The 18,566-nt window shown below is 43.4% G+C and overlaps 1 protein-coding gene across 2 annotated transcripts in view; it reads right to left on the reverse strand.

Moving 5' to 3' along the window:
• Positions 1 to 18,566, reverse strand: part of DYM (dymeclin) — a 1,763,009-nt gene that overhangs the window by 1,155,958 nt on the left and 588,485 nt on the right. The window lies entirely within an intron of this gene.

Below are 18,566 nucleotides of genomic sequence, written 5' to 3' on the forward strand. Positions count from 1 at the left end.
GCAGGGTGCCCATATGCTGCAATTCTAATGAAATCAAAATCAATGGGCCTAGTGTCCTACCTGCAAAAATAAAGTATCACAAACCGATCTTGTGCAAAGAAATAAAGGGGCTCCTGGTGTGTTTACTAACAATTAAGAAGTACACTCCAACCCACTTCCATGCTATCCATGGACACACACCCTCCCAAATCCACATTTCAAAGGCTACATTTTCACCAAAACTTGCTACACGTCTTTTGCAGCCATTACATCATATTCTAAAAGACACTTGTATAGCTATGAGGGAACATTTCACTTAAACCCATCTAATGTGTCATGGCATGTGATGGCAAGAAAACAAACTGAGGATTGACCGTGCAGGTCAATCGTGCTAGGGAAAACAGCCATGTGGTTACACACCGCACAAGCCCACACCCCCTACTCCCTCTGCGGACATCAGCCCTTTTATTAGGTGTTTTCACCCCAGAACCAAGCATCACTTTTTCACGGAAAGCAAAAACCACCCAAAGAGTGCACCAGAGAGGGATTTCGTGGGGGATACATTAAAGTACAAGTGCCCCTCAACAGTGCAGGAATTGGGCTTGAATTTCTCTTATCCCGAATCTGAGAAACATGGCCTCCTTATATGCCGGATCTGTGGAAGTCAAAAGCTCACGTCTAATCTGCCATACAATTCTGCAACCGCAATGAGGACCTGTTCCCAGCATGCAGAGGCAAACGCCAAAGTTCAGAAGAGCTCTGCTGAGGTTATTATTTGTTTTGTATGTAAGGATAGTAAAGTGTTACTAACGCTAGATGGCTGCAGACACAGCAGTGAGTGAGTAACTGGCGGTGGCTATGGTCTCTGGCGTATCCCCATTAGAGGTGCAAATGTAAGACGATAAACATGTATTGAAAGCAGGTGATTGTATTACGCATTGCCTTGCATTAGGTTTCTTTCAGCATTGATGATACAGTTGTAAAAGTCCTGGGGAAATTACTCTGGTTACAATCGCATTCTTTTTACTCAACATGTTATTATAATAATGAAGGTCATGGTGCTTCATGTGTTTTGTGAGGTTTCACCACATCTCTATCAAAAAAGTGTTATTTTAACCCTGCATTAACATTTTTCATAAGCCTTCCGTTGCCTGTCCACCTCTAGCGCCAACCTATCATTTCAGCACTTCGCCAAGGAAGTAGGTTCCCAGAGAAAATGCTTTTAATTTCCAACACTGCCCGGCAAGAATGAATGGTCTGCATCTCTTATGGTTTACAGAATGCACGGATGCCACAAATGGGTTCCTGGCGCTGGCCGAGAAGAACAGGCTTTAGCGGTTACTCAACAAATTCAGAAATGAAGAGCGACGTGTTCAGTTTACAGGCAAAGTCGCACAGCGCGAGAATAGATCGCAGGGTCAGAGGAAGCAAAATGCAAGTAGCACAGGCACGAGTGGAAAAAGCCCATCTCCACCTGTGTGCCAACCAATGCCAGGCACAACCACACACTCAATAAGGCATGCTTGGTGGAACACAACATTTGCCAAGAGTATACTGCTTGATCCCAAATTACAAGAGAAAAGGTCCAGTGTGGGACACACTGGTAGACAGCCCATAGGGTTTTGATTTTTTTAAATTTATTTTTACCAGAAGCCAATACAGAGTTTGGCAAAATAGGGGGCAATATCAGAAGGTCGCCAAAGGTTGTAAAGAATGCAGGAGGCCACATTCTGAATGACCTGGAGCTGTGTAAGACTAAGTGGCTATCCCCAATTCCAATGACCTAGCATAATCTAGCAGTGCATCCAAGATCCTCACTGACTAAGCACAACATGGAAAACGTGCTCAGTAGAGGAAGCCAGGTTAACCTGGGAGATCAGCAGCATGGTAATATCAAACTTAAATTCCAAATGCTTGACAGTAGAGGCAGGGGTGGGACAGGGGACAGAAATGAGTGTTCCAAAGAGATGAAGGGCTGCCTAAAATAACATCTGTATACAGGACTTATGGTGAATTATACAAGCGGAAATTTCTGACATATACTTTGGAAAATGACAGGCAGTGGCAACCATTTCTCCACCCAGACAGTTAAGGAGCTGTGTGTCGGTGACATATGAGAAAAAAACAGAAACGAAAGGATGATGCAAGAGCAAACAATTGTATGTGGGCATGAACAGATGAAAATGAATGAGGGAATAGAGAAACCTTGGGGGACACAACAGTTAAGTGTGTGAGTCTTCACAGCAAATGGAAATAGACAGACTGGATATACTGGTCTGAGAAAGTGGAGAACCAGGTCAGTGAAGTGCCATTAACGTCACATCCAGCCAATCATGTGATCAGAACTCCATGATCAATTGTGTTGAAGGCAACAGAGCTCTAGCATTGAAGGAGGCCACAAAATAAAAACTACTACTTTATGTGCCCACAGAGTTGTCAAAACAATATCCAGTAAAGCCATGTATTTATATGATGGCATTGCAATACAACATGTAAAAAGTGTTAGCATCTATTTAAAAATGCTATTTTAGGTGAACAACTATTATGACATAGAAGGTAGTTTCTGCCACCAGTGCAAATAATGTTAATTTTTTCCTGTTCATTTGATCACCCCAACAAGATTATTACTGTGTAAAGTATAGTAGTTTGCAATGTTGATTAAATTAAATGTGCATTATTTTACATTTAACTGAAAGGTTTCACAATGAGATGTATTTTGGGTTGCTTAAAATGGTAAAAATCGTGCTCATTCCTGAATTAGCCAACCCACCCAGAGAAAGTTGATGTTTCCAAGAAGTAAAACTTTAATCAAAAAGAAACAATAAACATATGTGCTTTACTTAAACTTAAAATAAGCTTTCGAATGTTTTTGTGTAGTGGTTGGGTTTAAGTAAGTTAAACAACAGCGTTATATATGCCTGCAAAAGTGTATAGGACGTCTCTTTTTTCACTAGGATTTTAAAAAGAGGTCATATCATTGCACGCCATCACAACGTCTACGTGGTGTGCTTATTTACATCAACATAAGATCCACCATTTGCCTACTTGTCTTGTGAAAGCCTCACAAAAAACTTAGATTCTACATGCAAAGGTTCAAAAGGTATATGGCCATACGGCAATGAAAACGCCATAGGAAAAAAAACATTCAACTGTGGTCTCAGAATTGTTTAGATTCTGGCCTGGGCATTTCAAGTGAGAGGACAATTAAGGCAGTTGGATTTACGATATGTTGACCTGGGAAAAGAATGTTACTTCACTGAAATCACTTCACATTCCTTAATGGCCCCGCCCACACCCCCTCCCCCACCTCACCCACAGTGCCCCCTTCACTATCACTCTTACCCTGCTAAACCACCCCCTATCTGCCTAACCCTTAATTACATCTATAGACCGACTTCTCCAAGAAGTAATTCAAAGTTATTTCATGAATGAAGTAAAGGACCTTGAAGTAATTCACTGTGTTCAAACACCGGTATACAGCATTCTTCATCAATGAACACAGATGGAGATTGGCCTGTGAGCTAGTGTGGCTCTATAACCCATTCCACTACATCACATTTCCATTATGAGAAATTATAGCTGTTCAGACACATGGGCAGGTAAAGATGGTCTTATCAGGCAGGAAAACGTAGAAGAGCTTATTAATTCCAAGCTAAAACTGTTATCTAGAAAGAAACAAACTTCTAGCGTGTGTTTACTTTGAAAGCTTCTGTGGGCTAAAAAGCAAAATTACATTTTTAAATACAGACCAGCTTTAAACCAGTGCTTTTTCGTATTTAGAATTGCCTATAAATCTTCCAGAATAAATTATATGAAAATACTGGATAAATGTATACAAATGGGAGAAAATATCAGCTTGGTATAGATTCAAGCAAGTTGTGCCGTGCTAGAAACCATGTGATATCTTTGTTTCTACACATGCTAAAGGAACACAAATCGCACAATTGAAAACAGCGGCTTCATTAAAATCCACGGCATTATTTTTCCATACTATGAAGTGATTAAAGGGCATTTTTAGGAAGCATCATAGTTACTCCAGCCAACAAGTTCTCTTGATGAGATTACTGCATGAGGAGAGGGATTGACTACACATGACACACCAAAGGAAATCTGATATCTGAAAACACACCCATTGTGTAGCCTCCTGTGAAATTAATCAGAGATGTGAAAGGAGATCTCTGTAATATTCCCCCGAGGGGACTGACCAAGAAAATACCTGGCCAACAGAAAATGGCCTTTATCACAGGATCCCTAAAGTAAAGGTGGCGTGGACCTATTAAAATTGAAACCTTATGAGAAAGAGGAGTGGGCCCAGTATGTGGCAAGTAATACAGCTAGAATTCAACAGGAGAGAAAAAGAGCAGACCTGCAGAAGGGATTTTTGAAGACCAGGTGCAGATTGGAAAAGGATCAAGAATAGTCCAGTGCAAGAAGCAAAGCCATAATGTAAACAAGTTATCTGGTTCCTTGTGCATGGATGATAGCGGGCAGAGATTTGCCTAAGGGAGTCCCCCACTTTGCGCAGAGTCCCTCTGTCCTATGCCAATGAAAGAATGTCAAAAGGTAAAACAAGTGGGCCATTAAAGAAAATTGTATGTTCCAGCCTGACAGAATCTAAAATGTAGAGTAGGGAATAGTCCCCCATCACTGTTCTTGTTTGTACTCGCAATGGAACTGCTGACTGTCTCGATTAGGAAGGATGCTGTGATACAGGGGCTAACGTTTGGTCATGTTTTCCAAATGCTATGGCTCTACGCTGATGATCTGCTGCTGGTGGTGCAAAATGTAGTGACTTCTTTACCAACTCAAATGTGTCAAATTGAAACTTTCAAATACTTTACAGGCTACAAAGAAAACTGGCTAAAGTCGGAAGCCTTACCTGCTTCGAGTTTGTGTGGGCCACAACACATTTGATGCAATTGATTCTGATGGTGTCCAGAGAGGTGAAGTACCTGGGAATTTGGCTTACAACCAAATTCTGAGAGAGAATATGAAGTGCCTGGGTTCGAGCTTGAAGATGGATTTGGACAGTTGGACAGAATTGAAGTTGTCACTTTGGCATAAAGTTCATGCAATTAAAAGGACTACCTCTCCTCGAATCAATTACATTCTGAGCACAATCACACACTGCCTGGCAGAGAATGAAATAGCGAGATTGGAATTGTTATGGGTCGAGAAACAACACGGTTTGAAAATGTGGAAATTTCTGCTTCCGTCTGATGAAGGTGGCCTAGGGATTCCAGACTTGTAATTTTATAATTTGGCTTTCTCTTCAATACACCTAATTACATTTTTGTACAAGGCTCCAGAAGTCTGGTTGCGTGCATAGTCCAATATAAATACCCCTCTTAGTCCTGGAGTGCTTTTGATGTTGGGGAATACCAGAGGAAGTGTGTCCTCTCCTCCGATAGAGTTAAAGGAAATGCTTGCTTAAGCTTAAGAAACAGGTCAGTGAGGAACCCTTTTTTCACCCGAATCGTCCATTTAGCAAAACCCCAAGGCGCGAGTGAGAAAGATGATGCTTTTCTACCCCAATTGGTATTGGGTGGGGTCCAGGGGCTAGGAGACTTGTTTGAGAACAACAGATGGATCCCTTTGGGCACATTGCCATCTTGAAGTGTTTGAAGGATCACTCCTACAGTGAATTGGGCATATTGAAGTCAGCAATTGGTGGAGTGATACCCAAGGGAGGCAAAAACTTGTCAGTGCGTCTGTTGGGCTTTTAGAGAGAGTGTCACCTTGCTTCCAAGGTATATAAACATCTACTCAGCAATAAGGAGGGCAATGTAGATCTCCTCAAGTCATGGTCTGATACACTTGGATCTGAGATGACAGAGAAAAGGTGGCATAACTTGTGTAGGGCTGTGCCTCTAAACTCTTTAAACCAGGAGGAGAGAGTGAAACAAATGAAGATCCTTAATAAGGTCTAATGGACAACAGCAAGGCTATTCAGGAGGGGCATGAGTGATTCCGAGGCCTGCTGGGGTTGTGGGCATTGGGTCGGTTCCTTTGACCATGTGATGTGGGAGCTGTGAGAAACCAGAAGGTGTCTCACTTACCAGTCCTCAGGGATCTGTCATCCAGGTGACCAGGACACGGCTATGGCTATTGGATCCAGACTCCGGGGGTGGACCAGTGAAGGAGGATCACCTGGATGGGGGATCGTTGTGGAGTGGGTGTGGGACACCTAATGGGGAGACACAGTATCCCTCCACCCCTTCAAAACTTTTACTCCCTCTTTCCCGATCAAGTACATGGGCTTTGTAACTCCCCCCGTTTCCTGCACAAACCCATATACATTCCCTTTAGAAACTGGGGAAAGACAGACTTGAACAGGTCCCGGTGCCATGGTCACACAGAGTTTGGCAATTGCCTGGAACAACCCACATCGTAATCCTCTTAACCTTCCCACCTGGATAAAAGGCAGAGCATGGGAACACAATTCGTGCTAGGCAAGGAACGAGACGGAGCACATGAAGGAGTAGCCTATTCCAGACTGCAGCTGAATCGAGGAAGCCAGATGGAAAGTCGCATAACGAAACCAAGGAGGGTGATGCCCTTGGGCCGTTTGACAAGTAATCTCTGGGCAGTTGACAACTCGGAAGCAGCATGTGTGAGGCGGAGAAATGAGGCTAGAGAATCCTGTAATGCGTGTCCGAGATACCAGGGGCCTTCCTGCCTGACCAGTCGAGTTGGGGGAGAAGTGCAGCCGCCACGGTATCGCCCATGACTCCATGATCAAAGCCGCAAGCTGAACCTTGCATACAGCCAGTGAGCTGAAGGCAGCTGTGTGAAACCGGGCTCCGTATGGACGAAGGTTACGGGCGGCAACAAAGTGTCCTGTGAAGTCGAATGGAAAAGGCGTTTGATGAAAGACGCAAATGAAAAGGGAAAGCCAATAATTGTTTTCTGTACTTTGAGTGGTCCGGCACCGCGTGTGTGCCCAATCGAAAGGTCTCTGCCTGAATGTATCCCGCTAACAGAACTTATGAAATGTGAATATGATATATGAGAAAGAGAATCGAAGTGGTCCTGCAACGGTTTAAGTCAAATGCTTTGCACAATCGAAAGTCTTCAGTTTGCAGTGAACAGTGAAAAAAAAAGGAGTCTCAGCGCGAGGGAGGGGGACTCATGAAAGTGGTGTGCTATACAGAGGCCCGAGTCAGACGGAGAGAGGCATATGGTAAATTGTAAAGTCAAAAGGGAGTCTGAGCCCGGTCGATGGGGAATCAAAGCAGAAGTAAAGACTTCTTGCTTAAAAAGCAAAACTCCTCAGGAAAGGAACTTTGAACAATCTACGTTGAACTTTTGTCTGGCAAGGAAGAAGCCATCCTTGATTGAGCAGGAGACTTTTGGTTACAGAGAGCCGATATCTGAACTGGAACCGGGCCCTTGTGCTTAACCGAATTGAAGTGTGTTCCAAGCCCAAGTGTGTCGCCTTGTCCAATGGTGAAAACATGGGGAAGGGAACCAACTATCCAGTCATCTGGACATATTGTTTCATGGCACACTTTTTGTTACATCATTTCCCAAACTGTTTATTGTTTAGAAGTAGGGATTGGCAATCTTTTTTATTTATAGTATAGGCCCTTTTACTTTGACAAAGATACTACTAGGACTGCGTTATCATTATTTTGATGGTCGTAGCTTGCTCCCATCCTTAGATTTAGGTTTAGACAGGCGTTTTTTCCAACACCCCCGAAGTTCAATAAACACCCATGAACTGTGATCACTTCGGTCTGTCATACTGGTTAATACCATGCCTTCCTTACAGAGTGTAGAGTAAGGTGAGAAAATGTTAGATTGAGGTGACAGACCATGAACAAAGATCTGATGTTGAAAAAGGATTTTTATTTTCCAACTATTGTCTTGGGTGAGGACGATCTTCTGGAGGATTTATCAGAGCCTCCTTTATCTGCTAAGAAAATAATATTTAGCGCCTGGAAGAGTGAAACTTCCTTCAAGCTCTGTATGGGTTGAAGAAATAAAATGTCCTTGCTGAAAAGGGTCATACACTGAACTGAAGAAGAGTGCCATTTATGAAGAAATGAGGTGGAGGCTTTTAGATTTGATATGGTATACTCTCCTGCTAGGACTTTCTCGTACAGTTCACTTTAAACTTGCAAACTTGACTTCTGTTATTAATCCTTTTGACATATAGGGTTTCGAATCCGTTATCATTCACTTTACTGGCTCTTAGCTGACCTTAATAATGTTGCCGAAGCACCCCAATGTCCCAGCTTTCCTTCTCAGGACACAACCATCATTTATGTAATTCTCCGGACCTCTCGCGGTCAATGTGAAGCAATGCTTCAGCATACCATCTATGTTTCACTGGCTCAACGGTTTCGCATAGCGCCTTCCACGTCCTTCGAGGCTCCCAGTCCTATGTTCATCCTTCTCTGCTCTCGGGCGTCTCTGGTGCTGCTTCTCGATTCCCACAGCCGTCAGGAAGCCTTCCTCTCTCTTCCTGTTACGGTCTCAGCACGGCAAACCTGCTCCAGCAGTCCTCCTTCTTGCATCTCCTCGAGCCTCCAGGCTCCACAGTCTTCTCTTCGACTCGACAAGCCCTCAGTCAGTACCGAGAGGGCGAAGCTTCCCCAGACAGCATCTCCTTCCTCCATGCTGGTTGGGGTTTTTAAATGTCCCGGCATCTATCACACGCTCACAAGCACTAGAGTGCATCCTAGGCTTTTCTTCAATGATCCTCACTGCTCTGTTCAGCCTTCTCTTCCCAGTGATTCTATATACATGTGAATGATAGGCAGTCCTTGGCATCCTATTCACAGAATATTGAAAGATGTCATCAGTAGGTTTTTTGGGTGGTTGAAGGGGACTGTCACAGTAGGCCTAAAAGGAAAAGGTGATATCTGTTTTCATTTGGCGAACCAAGTGCATCCCGCCATAGGGTCGCCTACCCCATTTGTGTTCCTCCCACAGGGTCAGGATTAGGTAGCGGTTGACGTCTCCTGGCCACCTGAGACGCCACCCCCGGGAAAAGAGTGATGACATCATCAGATTCATCACAAAAGGGTCGACAACCCAAACCAAGGGCACAATACGAGTCATCTTCCTCGTCGCAGTACTTGGCAGGGAGGTGGACCAAGTGGGCCAAACCAAAGAAGAAGAGAGAAACATGGGTCACAAACCCTCAGAGCACTCAGAGTTGGGTGTTGAAAGCATGAAACCTAATGAGGAGAAAACCAGGTGAAAGGAGCCATTCCCCCTGGTTGTAGGAGATTGTCATAACTACCAGGAAAAGGGATCCATTCTCCTGGTAACGTGGACCGGAAGGAAGGTCCAACAAGCCTGGGGAAGGGAATCATTGCCCCGGGATAATTTGGGGCCGAGACCAACCTCTATATCCTGACCTATGAAGTAACTGTTATTTTGGAAATTTGTGACCTGGGGAAGAGATTTGTCACAACCACGACTATTATTTTGAACTTCATTTGGAACTTTGTGACCAGAGAAAGGGAGTCATTCCACCAGGTTGTTTGAGAAGGGAGGCATTCTCCTGGCTCACCGAGGAGACATTGTGTGGAACTTTGAGAATAACCCAGGAGAAGGAATGCATTCTCCTAGAATGAGCACAGTACAGCTCTATTTATTAGTTTATAGTGTAAGGGCGAGAAGTAGGGTTTTCTTGGCACAGGCCAGAGGACACCTTTACTCTAACAGACGTCCTGACAGTCACATTAGATCTTTAGTTGAGACTGGGAAACACCTCTTAGAAAATAGGGAAAGATAGGTTTTCTCTTGCTTTATTTTTACTAATAAATGTCTACAGCACTAAATATGCCACCTTTGTGTCAGTCTCCTTCTTTTGCAAGCTTACAGCTATTACACTGTTGTTTCCTATGACTGTAAAAGGGACTCAAATAAATAGTTGTGTGGGTATTGTTTTGGGTTGTTTTTAAATTGCCCTGAAAAGCTGCCACTCTGTTGAAACGTTGCGACGGCATTACCAAGCCCACAACAACATTAATGTCCAACGCCTTCTGGATCTTCAAGGCGAAAGCCGGCCTGGAGAGGATGATTGCTCAGTAAAACTTTGAAATTGAAACATAGCTAAAGATTCCAATGATCTGGATGCAGAAGGAAAACACAACAATAGTTTGCAGAAACCAGGGGCCCAAGAGTGGTCTTTTTTCAGATACAGTAATTGATACCAAATTTCAATGTGGCAAGGACCAACCCTGATACATTCATAATAGGAAGAAGGTATCACAAATTGGGGTTTGGCAGAACAGAGGACAGCGGTCAATAGAGAACCGGTTTTGAATTTCAAAGAGCAAGTAGATCCCCATGAGTAACAAGGTGAAAAATGAGTGAATGGATGGAGATATGGGATCAAACTTAAAATAGGTGCAACTTCAATAGGAGAAGATATGGTAAGACTAGGACTAGTAGATTCAATATAATTCTAAAAAAAAGATACAAACTGTTCACAAAGCTCTAACATGGGTATTACAGCAGAAGCAAGGGAGCTTGGGTGAGAGGTAGTTCATCACAGATCAAAAAATGTATTTTGGAGGCGTGCAAATGCCTTTATTAAGCTAAATAGTAGCTATGGGTAGCCTCCATAATCTAGTTGCTAGATTTGCCACTGATGTGTAGCCCCAGTTTTCTGACCCGGGTCCAAGCAAGTGTGTTTACCTCCCTCACCTGTGATGAATCCTATGGAGTCATCATTAAACCCCAGTCAAGGACCTCCTCCCATGTGGCCCGGGGACGGCAGCCGCTACCTGATCCTGACACTGGGGCCAGCATTATGTGGGAGGATCATATTGGAGGAGATAGCTGTCTGGGACATGTGGTGACCCCATCAGGAGAAATGCAGTATTCTTCAAAGACCCTATAATTCCTAAATTCCTGACGGCATGTTGTAATTATACACATCACTCCAGTGGCAAAATCCTAAAACCCCTTCCTGCCAGACATACTAGACAGACTACCATTTGCACCTCATATGTACAAAACACACCCATAACACCAGTGGTCGAAGGGGCGGGAGAGGCCGGGAGCGGTGCTCCTCTACATCTTTTAATTAAGTTTTACCGTTCCTATACTTTTATTTAAAAAAAAAAAAAAACGTTCCGGAATGGTTTCATTTTAAAAGAAAAGCGTAGGAAGAAATTGAAACTTGCACTTTCAGTGCAGTGCACTGGGCGTTCCTTTAAACATCAGGTATATGTGTTTTGGGGTTTGTATTGTGCATGGGAGAGGGCGTGGCAATGAGGTTTGTGGGGAACAGTGCAGGCTAGCAGGGCACACCGTTCCACTACTTCTGTTCGTACACTGTGACCACTGCACAACACCTTCTGTCCCTGATGTTTTTGGACTAACTGAAAATCTCAAACAAAACGACTTTAGAAGTTCTATAAATCCTGTGGACTCTAACTCCCATAAAGCCTCAACTAGTGAGATGAGGAAGAAGGAGTTCAGGCGGATCAAGAGAAACACCAAGTGGAACATGCAGACTAGTTGTTGCAAGGAGATCCATCTGTGCGGGACATTTAAAAACGGTGACTGCATTTGCAAATCAGAGAGAAGCCGAACGACAGAAGGAAGCAGAACTACGGGAGAATGCGGAACCACAGGGCCTGGCCGTGGTGCTGAGAGCAGGCTGCCGCTTGCAGGCAATGCTTACCAGAGTGGCGCAAGGCCACAGAAAACACTGCAGGCTCAGTGAGAGGACAGCTGGGAACCTGGCAGCAACAGCCAAGCTACCGGCAGTGCCGACAGTCAAGTCCAGAAGCAGCAGGTTTACTGGAGGATGAAAGGGGGGATGCGGATGAGCTGAGACGAGACCTGCAGAGAGGAGAATGCCATCCCGAGTTGAAAGCTTTATTGCAGCTACGTGCCAAGCTCAGAGGCATTGCCAGATACCAGTCAGTCTGCCCTGAGAGGTTGGGGACCCGGGGCATACCGACAGGAATGGGACCCATTAAGAACTGATTTTGAATTTCGACCAAATGGAACTAAGGACAGAATTTGCACAAATCTTCATGAGATGTCGATATGGGGAAGATTGGAGCAAGTATTGCCACAAGGCAGTGAACATTAACAAAAGAATTAAAAGTCAACACTTGAACAATTCTCCATATTTGAGAGGTCAATGTGGGTAAAGTTGGAACAAGTAGTACCTCAAGCCAAGAAATTATATAAAGTGAAGGAATACAACTATGCTATACTGAAAGGCAGTGAGAACATTAAGACCACCTCCTGGTGAAAGAAGCTCACCAGGCAATAAGCATTCAGGGAGAAGATACCTGGCAGGGGAGTATGCCAGGTAATACATTTGAAATTCACAGAAGAGACAGACATGGTGGACAGATACCTGGTGAGAGAGTATATCATGGGATCTGTAAGGATCAGATCGAAAGAAGTCCTGGCGGATCAAACACCAGGCAAGTTGAAGCTGAATCAATAAGTTGATAATGTCGGAGGCTTCCTGGCATGGGAGAAGATACTGTTTGAAAAATACACTTCTGCCATCCTTAGGAAGTGGTTGTTTTAAAGAGACAACTTTGCTATCCTTATGAAGTGGCTGTTTGGAAAAGGACATGTTTGCTATTCCTAAGGAGTCATTATTTGAAAATAGACACTTTCCTCACCCTTAAAGAACTACTGTTTGAAAAAGACACTTCTGCCTTCTTACCTAAGAAATCCAGGGTAAGGGAACCACTCTCTGACCCAAAGGATTTGGTTTGATTTATCTATATTTGTTCACACTTTTTACCAAACCTACATCACAGACACTGTCCTTACACACTTATTTATTTTAGCGTGAGGGTCAGATTAATGTTTGGGTCACAAGGACAGTGTATTGTGAGGGGTCAGAAATAATGTGAGACGGACAAGTAGGGTTCTCAGAAGTAGCCATTTTATTCAATAGTAACGGTGTGATTAACAACTTGCTTTCCCTAACCTAACAAGGATTTCCCTACCCGTCAAAGTAAGACTAAAGGAAAACACTCTGATATCAAAAGGTATCGCTCCCTCACATGTATACATACAACAAAATTATACACGCATCATATTGCCTTTCAAATTCAACAAAATAACAGTGATATGTAAACAAACTTTGCAAACAGATATCCTTGTAACCAGGGTCATATCCCCTTCCCGAGGGTTAATCGAGGATTTTCCAAACGAAAAGTTCAAATCAAGAAAAGTCTGTTCCAAATACAACACAAAGTTCTTTTCACTCCATGAGTCTTTGACTAGGCACTTGGATTATTGTATTGTTAAACCAGATTCATCACTCTTCTAAATGATTGTCCAAAGTTTCCCAAAGCTCTTGTGTAATAAAGCAAAAAGACTTTGGGCCTCATTACGACCTTGCCGGTATCCTGGCGGTAAATATGCCAGGATATCGGCAAATGCTATTACAGTTTCCAACTCTCGGTCTGGCGGCACTACACCTGGAATACGAGTGCCGGGGTGATGGTGTAAATCCCCATTCATGGAGTCCTATAGGACTCCACGGGGGTGGGGGGGATTTGCTGTCATTACCGGCACTACAAGTGCCGGTAATAATGGCATTATTTGATGGTAAGGCGCCTGCATTAGTTACAGCTTTTAGCTGGAGGTAACTCAGGTGCCCCACCTGTAGTCGGCTGGTCCGGTAAAGTGCTGGTATACATTAATACCAGCACTTTAATACCAGACCGGCCAACTTATACCTTTGTCTTCACACTTCTAGTCAGAATTCAATATAACTTCTCTTCCCCATAGTGGGCTGGACAGACTAGTCAAAACACTAATACACACAGACACACAAAACATAAAATAAATGATTTTATTCAGACCACTTGTGTCTGTCTTTATTCCTAGGTTTCTCTTCGGGGACAAGCATGTAGCTCATTTAGCCGGGCCTTATTTGGGTCAAGGACTACAGAGGTTTAAGGCATTACAGGAGTCTGACCGCACAATTTAGGAGCTCAAAGGAGCTTTAGGAGTCGTTTTAAGGGTACTCAGATCAGTGGTAGATCCTGTTGAACATTATTTTACTATGTAACAGCTCACAGATTTAACAGATATTAGAATATCTAAGGCAGATGTAAAGCAGGAGTTAAAGGCTATTTTAATCCTGTTTGCAATAATTTGCTAGTAGAGGGTAAGACGAAGAAAGGAACAGATTGAAGTATTCATTGTTGATAATCTTCAACACCTAACTGGCATAGGAAGTGAAATCGGTGGAGTGCCATTATGGAGATCTAAACTAAACTGGATAGCCATATGATCAGTTGACTCCAGCAGGAGAGGAGGGGCTACCAAAGTAGAGTAATCAGTACTGAAACGGAGGTTGAGGGTGTGGCCAGACGCACGTTTAGGACTTTCCACATGCTACAAGTACAAATCTGCAAATTACTATTCAAAGAACATACCTGGGGCAAAGTAGGGCAATCTGCCAAGATGTTAAGGCAAGTTGCAAAAGTGCTTCCAATAGGAATCAGAAAATTAAGGATCTGAGTTAGGTGGTCAATACTAAAAAAAACATAATAAATGTGAGACCAGAATACAAAAGCACATACCATGTGAACATTGTGCTTGAGACTGTCCAGAATTGTGCTTGAACTTATTTGCATGTTAAACACAATGCTAAATATACTTATTATAAGAACACACTTAACAAAATCGAATGCAGAGAAGATAAACCTCAAAGGAGAGGGATAAAGGCTCTGCTCTTTAGGCGTCTGTCTTTTTTTCTATATTACTCACATGGAACACTGAGTTCACTACGCAAGACTCCTCCAGCTTGAGACCTTCCACAAGGGTTTACTCGGGGCTTGGCCAGAATAGAAAGAGCAACAGAAAGGACGTGTAGAGTGGCAAGCTGCCCACCACTTACCTATTTTATCCACACTTTAAAGACCTATTCAACTAGTAGACTGACTCCATGTAAAAGGCCTGGCCTCAAAATTGTCTGATCTGAGGAGTCGTCATGATGAACAAATAGAAAATGGGAGTGAGCATGCCGAAAAGAGGAGAATATGTAGGGGCCAATAACCAGGGTAAAAGTGTGGAGGCTGGTGGAAAAAGGCTTGGTGAGCAGTTGGGAATAAATGGGTAACCAGATGATGATGGAAAGGGGTGAATATGGAGATCAGGGTTAAGCAAGGAGGTGGAGTAGTTTGTGACCGATCAGTAACTAAAAAGTGGAAGATAGTCTTAGAGTAAAGGAGAAAAGGCAAAGTGGGAGAGGAGTAGGGTATTTTGGTGTCTGGGAAGGAGAAGTTGAGTTCCGGGAGCCTTACAATACAAAAAGGAGGTGGGGGAAGGGGAGGAACAGTAACTGAAATAATAGAAAGAATAATAGCAAAATAATTAAAGTAATATAGAAACTACACAATACATGAACTAAACAAATTAAATGAAAAATCAAATTACACACATACAAAAAGGTTTGGGAAACATTTCAAGGACAAGGAAAGTGTGAACACTAAACCACACACTACGAGGGAAAATGTAATGGGTTTAATACACTAGTACTACTGATTCAGAGTTAATCCGATGTAATGCGGGTCCGCACAACACAGGTAGGTTTTCTTGTCTTTTATACATTAACAAGTTTGTTCATTGCATCCCCCACCTTCCCGCTTCCTCCAGCACCTTCAGCTGCTCAACATAACAGCTTCACTGGAACCCATTCAATCCCAAACATTCTAGCAATTCTATATCACCATGGAGCTGCAACACAGCACATCTCTGTTCCTTTATTTATAGCTACACCTTTATTTTCTCTTGAGGCCATATATATAACCTCTTGCGCAACGCAATCTTCTTATCCTGACCACAAGCATCCGCCATCCATCCACTATGTTAGGTAAAGTTTTGTAACCCAGAAACTGAATGCGTAGGGACACTTTATGGTCAACGGATATAGTATTACCACAAGCTGCCCGTAACTAATGCATGAAGCCTTTCGTCCATTGGCTCAATTTAATGTTCACAGGGCCCTGGGAGGGCATAAGAATTTGGAGGGCAGGGCACACCAAGCATGGCCATTTTGAACAATATGTATATTTCTCCTTTATAAAAACCCACCGACTGTCCACTGCATTTGGAAAGGTGCTCACATTCTTCAGTGCAATCCCCAACAGCGTTGCAGTGGCGCCCTCCCAAACGACACTATTCACAACCCCCTTCTGCTGCAGCACTGTTCAATCCCCTTTCCAGGAAACTGGCAATCAGATAAAGCAAAGTCACATGAGCGGCAAGTGCCACCTGGCTCGCGTTCACGCTAACGTCCCTTGGTCCTGGATAACGTCATCACATGAGAGGGGGCGCCAGCAGGAGCAGGTCAACGCTAGCCCATAGGCGTGAACCCACAGCTTTTATGCCAACGCCACCTTAATCAGCCACGCAGCTTCACCTCCCCTCCACGGCTCGCACCGGCAGTCCCTCAGAGCCCTTGAGAGATGCTGGGACACTTCACTCTACATCCTCTTCCTACCGCCCACCGGCTCCCAGCATTCAGGAGCACACCAGCTGGCCAACTGCAAATTCTTCAGATGCTTCACTGAGGCTCAACAGGCCTCGTAGAGCAGCATGGCAACACCTTTGATGCTGGGAGTCGCCCACTACATGGATCTCATCACCATTGATCTAATGAGGGTCCGCACAACACAGGTAGGTTTTCTTGTATTTATTTTAAACAAGTTCCTTCATTGCGACCCCCACGCTCCCCGCTTCCTCCAGCTCCTTCAGCCGCTCAACTGGCAGTTTCACTGGAATCCTTTCAATCGTAAACATTCTACACATTAAATATGACCATGGAGCTGCAACACAACAAAATCCATTAGCCCAAAGGAGGCAGCAGGTGAAACCACAAGATGCACTTTATCCAGCAACTCAGGACTGATGGAAACAAACTGAATCCTGTTACAAAGCGCCAATGTCTGAAATGCAAGAAACATCCAACTAGCATTTCATATTTTCACAGCTTGTGTTCTGCAAACCCTCCCTGCGACAAGGTAGACTGATGTGACTAGGGAGACTGGGTGAGAGGTGATAAGCAGAGACTGCATGAACAGTCCAGAATGGCTGCCCAGCCTTTATCCCATTACTTTCCCCCATCGTGACAGGGACCAATTCACAGGAAATGCAAGGAGGAAAGGCTGGATTAAAAGCCAACATACCAATATGAAGGGTTATTCAAGGGAGAGAATCAAGCACAATAATAGGAAAATAAGAAGAGCAAGATGTGGGCGATTACATGACTGTGCTTGCCCACACTGAAGGAAACAACTTTGCCTTTTGCCTTTCACCATGAAAGGCTGCTGGTAGAAGCACCATGAGTTATGGTCACAATAAGGGACTGCTTGGTGAGAGTCACCAAGAAGCCAAAAGGCTAGAAGTATGCTTCTAAGAATTATTCCAGAGGCTGACAGAGCCTTATAAAAAGGCACAAGAGGTTGATGATAACACTGAGAAATTGTTCCATTTTTATATGCCACAAGAGGTGGATAGGAGCCTCTGCAAATCTAGTCTACTTCATAAGGTTACATGAAGCTGTTAGTAACCCTCAATGAGATTGTACACGTTAAAGGCCACAAGAGGCTGAGAGAAACTCATTAAGGCACTGTTCTTGGTAACAATAACGCAAGAGATTCATGGTAATCCACAAAGAGATGGGCTCGTTTTTTGTTGGAAGCATGTAGGGCCTGCAGTATCTCAAAACTTTACAAAGCAAGTTTGCTTCGATTCCAACAAAAGTAAGCACACCAATGCAAAATCCAAAACGAATGCTCAAAAGGAATAAATGCCAATTCAACAACTTTCAAATCTTAACTACAAAAACAGAAGAGGAACAAGGTCAATGTACATGAAATCTTGTTACTTGCAACATTGTGACTTCTTCCAGTAGCCATTCAATGCTTCATGACACCATGCCAAAAATGGTGGCATGATGTTAAGTATCACAGGTGCCAATGCTGTTAGGTTGCTCATATAACACTTTACACCATCCAGACACTGTCTCAAAGCATGCTACTGCAAGGAAGGCAGCACAGAGGACTTTAAAGCAGATACTTGTGCCTGGTAATGCTCAGGATCTGGTAACGAGTATATACGATTTGAGGCACATTTTATGCAGATAGGCAATATTCTCAGTTACACATTTTCTTCGAGAGCTCCACAAAATATAGCATTTATGCTTTTGGTTAATATTTGTAACTTTTTAAACCTACAAGAGTGATTTACTGGGACTACCAGCCCTACTGATCAGGGGTATACTGGCCACTTTTACTCCCAAGAAATAGGCGAATACTCCAAAAAAATATAGTTAGGGAGTAAAACATACACCCAACATAAATATCTTTCACCCACAAAGCTCCATAGATATGTTTGAACCAGTAGTGGCCATTGTACCACATGAAGAAACTACTATTATCACTGCCTTATGGGAAGAAGTAAACCTGTATCTTTAAATATTCAGGAATAACTAGGCTCAAAGAAATAATGATTACGAAAACAATTTAAACCTATGTTTACCAGCTTATAAAATACTTGCATTGGAAATTGGACTTGCATTTTGACTCCCTAAAAAAGAATTTTACTCCCAACTTTACAAACTA

The sequence above is a fragment of the Ambystoma mexicanum genome, chromosome 6p (assembly GCF_040938575.1).
Source record: "Ambystoma mexicanum isolate Mex_15411 chromosome 6p, UKY_AmexF1_1, whole genome shotgun sequence".
Lineage (NCBI taxonomy): Eukaryota > Metazoa > Chordata > Amphibia > Caudata > Ambystomatidae > Ambystoma > Ambystoma mexicanum.